The sequence below is a fragment of the Canis lupus genome, unplaced genomic scaffold (assembly GCF_011100685.1).
Source record: "Canis lupus familiaris isolate Mischka breed German Shepherd unplaced genomic scaffold, alternate assembly UU_Cfam_GSD_1.0 chrUn_S805H968, whole genome shotgun sequence".
Lineage (NCBI taxonomy): Eukaryota > Metazoa > Chordata > Mammalia > Carnivora > Canidae > Canis > Canis lupus.
This window is the reverse complement of record NW_023331762.1, coordinates 1,779-5,911: the sequence shown is the minus strand read 5'-3', so window position 1 is coordinate 5,911 and position 4,133 is coordinate 1,779. Positions and strand designations below refer to the sequence as shown.

Below are 4,133 nucleotides of genomic sequence, written 5' to 3'. Positions count from 1 at the left end.
ATAACTGAGATGCAGTACCAAGTGGAAGCATTAAAAACAAGGAAGGTTATGGACCACAAAGGAAGACTTCGGAACTCAGCCACTTATTAAAACAATAACATTCATATCATGGGAGACTCAGAAGATGAAGACAGAGGAAAGGTGGGCTTGCTCAGCCATTAGAAATGACAAATAACCACCATTTCCTTCAACGTGGTTGGAACTGGAAGGTATTATGCTGAGTGAATTAAGTCAATCAGAGAAAGACAAATATTCTATGTTCTCATTCACTTGGGGAATATAGATAATAGTGAAAGGGAATATAAGGGAAGGGAGAAGAAATGTGTGAGAAATATCAGAAAGGGAGACAGAACATAAAGACTCCTAACTCAGGGAAATGAACTAGGGGTGATGTAAGGGGAGGAGGGCGGGGGTGGGGGTGAATGTGTGACGGGCACTGAGGGGGGCACTTGACGCGATGAGCACTGGTTGTGATTCTGTATGTTGGCAAATTGAACACCAATAAAAAGTAAATTTATTATGAAGGAAGGAAGGAAGGAAGGAAGGAAGGAAGGAAGGAAGGAAGAAAGAAAGAAAGAAAGAAAGAAAGAAAGAAAGAAAGAAAGAAAGAAAGAAAGAAAGAAAGAAAGAAAGAAAGAGAGTGGCACTTGTGTGGCTCAGTCTGTTAAGCTTCTGCCTTAAGGTCAGATCATGATCCAGGTCCCAAGGAAGGCTCCCTGTTCAGCAGGGAACCAGCTTCTCCCTCGCCCTCTGCCCCTCTAGCATATGTTTTTCACTCCTCTCTCTCTGAAATAAATAAATAGCATCTTTGAAAAAGAAACAAACAAACCCAGAGGGAAGAGAAATCTCCCATGTAGAAGATTTTCAAACAATTTGTGCAGACATTCCACCCTCAAGTTCCTGAGCATAGCCTCCCACTCTTAGGTGTGCAATACACATAGTAACTTCCTTCTACAAAATATATTATGAAAAACTTAAAATAATAATGATAATAATAATAATAATAATAATAAAGAATCACTTTACTATGGAGAAACCTGACAAACACTACCTCAGCAAGATGATCAGATCGATACCAAGACTGATAAATCATGTTGATAGTATCTATCCTTTATATGATATAATAAAAATAGCAGTATATCTCTGTATATAATCCACAAAAACAGTTCAATCATGAGATAACAACAGACATGTCCCAAATGAGGGAAATTTTACAAAATACTCTACTTCCCAAAGTGTTCCAGTTCAACAACAACAAGGAAAGGCTGAAAGACTGTCACAATCCAGAGGAGCCTAAGAAAACATGAGGACAAATGGAGTGTGATATGAGGGATGGTGATTTAGCAAAAACTAAGGAAATCTGAATAAAGTATGGTCTTTGGTTATTGCAAAAATTTTAATATTGACTCATTAGCTAATATTTGTACCGTACAGATATAAGATATCAATAATTGGAGAAATTGAGTGCAAGTGCATGAGAATTCTCTGTACTATCTTCTCAATTTCCCTATAAATCTTTGTTTTCTTTCTAAGAAATAAGATTTAATTTGAAAATTGACTTAAATGAATCAGGCTCCAGTGTGAAAAGATTTTAAGAATCGTTGAATTATCTTTTGCCTTATTCTTAAAAAGTTCCTTCGATGGGAACAAAGTAAGAATTTTATAGCAGAAGGAAATAAAAACACTTATGAACACGTATAATGCCTCTTCAACCTGAAAAGCAGTAAAGGATTATAATAGCAAAAATCAGATAAAAATACTTCTATTATAATAGACACCATATTGCAAGTGCATTTAAAATTAGCAATGTATAACATTTATTTCCTTGACATTTGTCTTCCAAAGAGTTCACAGTGTTTCAGTGTCAGTTGAAACAGGGGAAGAATCCTTCACATAATAATAGGACCATTGGGTGTAATGTCTCTCAATTATTTCCAAATCCATAAAGATGCATTTCCTGAGGAGTTACTGAGCTGTGAAAAAGAGATGAGAAACCCTCATCCCTTTGAATTACTTGTGTCAGAATATTTTAACCATAGTATTATGGATAGTAAATTATCCTTATAAACAGGAAATACATCTCAGATTGGAATCTGAGCAATCAGATGGGCAGAGAAAAAATGCTTTAACTCGCTCCTGCACTTTTAAAGACAAAGGAGAACTTTTCTATGTACAAAGTCAGTTGTCAAGATAGCCTTAGGGAATAAGAGTCTGCAGCATCGAATCCTGCTGCACTGCCGGGACCCCCGTGCCCCAGGTCTTACTGATCTCAAATCCCTGGTCCTGTCCCCCCTAACACAGGCTGCCACGCTGAGGTCATTTGCAATTTCTCTCTTAGGAGCTCCAGGGAGGGGGGCATGAGCCAATAGGATGGGACGGGATGCTTGGAGGCTGAGAACATTACGGCCATTCTACCTTAAGTTCAGTATTAGCACAGGTCCAGCAATCCCAGGCCCCTGTGAAGAAGAACTGAAATTTGCATTACTTCACTTACTGGAAAAAAACAAAAGTTTACAGCTTAATGTCTTAGAAAGCCCCACAATAGAATAAAAACAGCCTAAGCAAAGGGCTGGAAACCTCAATTAGAATGAGAAGAGAGCTCAATATCCTTGAAGGCCCCATATCAAAATGTAAACAGAACTTGAGGAATTGCTCCAGCCCTTCTGGAGGTCCCTGAGACCAGCCCTTAAAACTAAGCTAAAACCCTCCTCGGGGTCCAAGTCCCTGTTCCACTGTGTGGCCTATACTTGAACCCATGCTCGAGTTTGTAAAACAACCCTCGGGTGTTTGCATTCCTGTCGGCTCCTTAGTGGTTTCTCGGATTCGCCATCTTGGGCACAACACCCCCATGACCCCTCCCCACCTGGACTGACCTCCTGTCCCCTCCCACCCAAGCTGACCCTCACTCACCTCTCTGCCCACAACAACTGGGCACAGGCCCTCACACAGTTCCACGGGCATGGTGGGCACTCCCGTCATCCCCAGCCTCCCAAGGGAAGGAAGGAGGTTTCGGCACGACACACTCCCATGGTGGCCCCAGGGCTCCCTGCCCAGGAGAGCACCTGGTAACAGGACGGGGACTGTGTCCCTGACGCCAGCTCCTCCTCCCCGGTTTTCCCACAGGAAATGAAGGAGGAGGCCCTGGTCTCCTCCGGGGACATCACGCAGGTGGACCTGGACGTCAACAGGACGTTCAGCAGTCATATCATATTTTGGGACTACTACAGGATAGGGTGAAGTTGAGGGGCCAGGGGGGATCAGGACCCAGGAGAGGACTGGGGGATGCTGGGTAGGGAAAACGGGGCTTCTGAGGCGGGGGGGGGCAGAACAGCAGCCAACAACACACTGCTCCATGGTAGGGTGTTGGGGATGACCTCTGTGCCCCCACCCCCGGGGCCTCGGGGATGAGTAGGCCACTAGGATGGGGACTCCAGGACTTGCCATGGGAGCTGAACCCCAAAGGGGAGAGGGACGACCCCCTGAGAAGCAGGGGATGGGTTGGTGGCATGGGGGGCAGGAACCGGACCTGGGGGCCAGGCGGAATGGGTGTGGCTGGAGCAGGCCACACTTCTATCCCATGAGGGTCGGACGGGTCAGAGTGACACCCACTCTCGGTGCTTTACATGTTTCTAAATTCTATGCATTTAATTTGAGACAATTTGCAATTTGCAACCACACATAGTATGATGAACCTCAGATAATGTCCCCGGTCCAGCCAGGGTCCTGCGCTGACGACACCGTGCCCCAGGGGCAGGTGTCACAGGCTAGAACCTCAGCCTGGAGTCACGCTCTATGAGTGTAGACAGTCTCCTAGTGCATCATTAGAGGATTAACGGGCAAGATCAGCTCCTGTGTCGTAAGGTGTAACCATTTTCTTCGTACGTGACATCGCCCACTCAGGTTCCCTACGATCTCGACTCAATTCCATCTCCTATTATTCATGTCATTCGCTCCATTGCTATCTCCACCTATCACATCCCCCCTCAAACCCACCCAGGTCCCCTATTCACTATCGCTCACTAATCATTATAACTGAGTTTTACCCCTAACATCCACTGTCCCTCCCTACACTTCATCCCCATTCTCAGTTATTCCCGACGAACTATGATCTTATACATTGTCCTAGCCCCTCA

At 44.5% G+C, this 4,133-nt stretch overlaps 1 long non-coding RNA gene across 1 annotated transcript; it reads right to left on the bottom strand.

The window, feature by feature from the left end:
• Window positions 1-1,380: 1,380 nt before the first annotated feature.
• On the bottom strand, window positions 1,381-3,041 carry LOC119879427. Its single transcript, XR_005387510.1, has 3 exons — window positions 2,911-3,041; window positions 2,416-2,469; window positions 1,381-1,973 (listed from the first exon to the last, which is right to left on the bottom strand). It is a non-coding gene; the product is annotated as an uncharacterized LOC119879427 (long non-coding RNA).
• Between the last annotated feature and the right edge of the window lie 1,092 nt (window positions 3,042-4,133).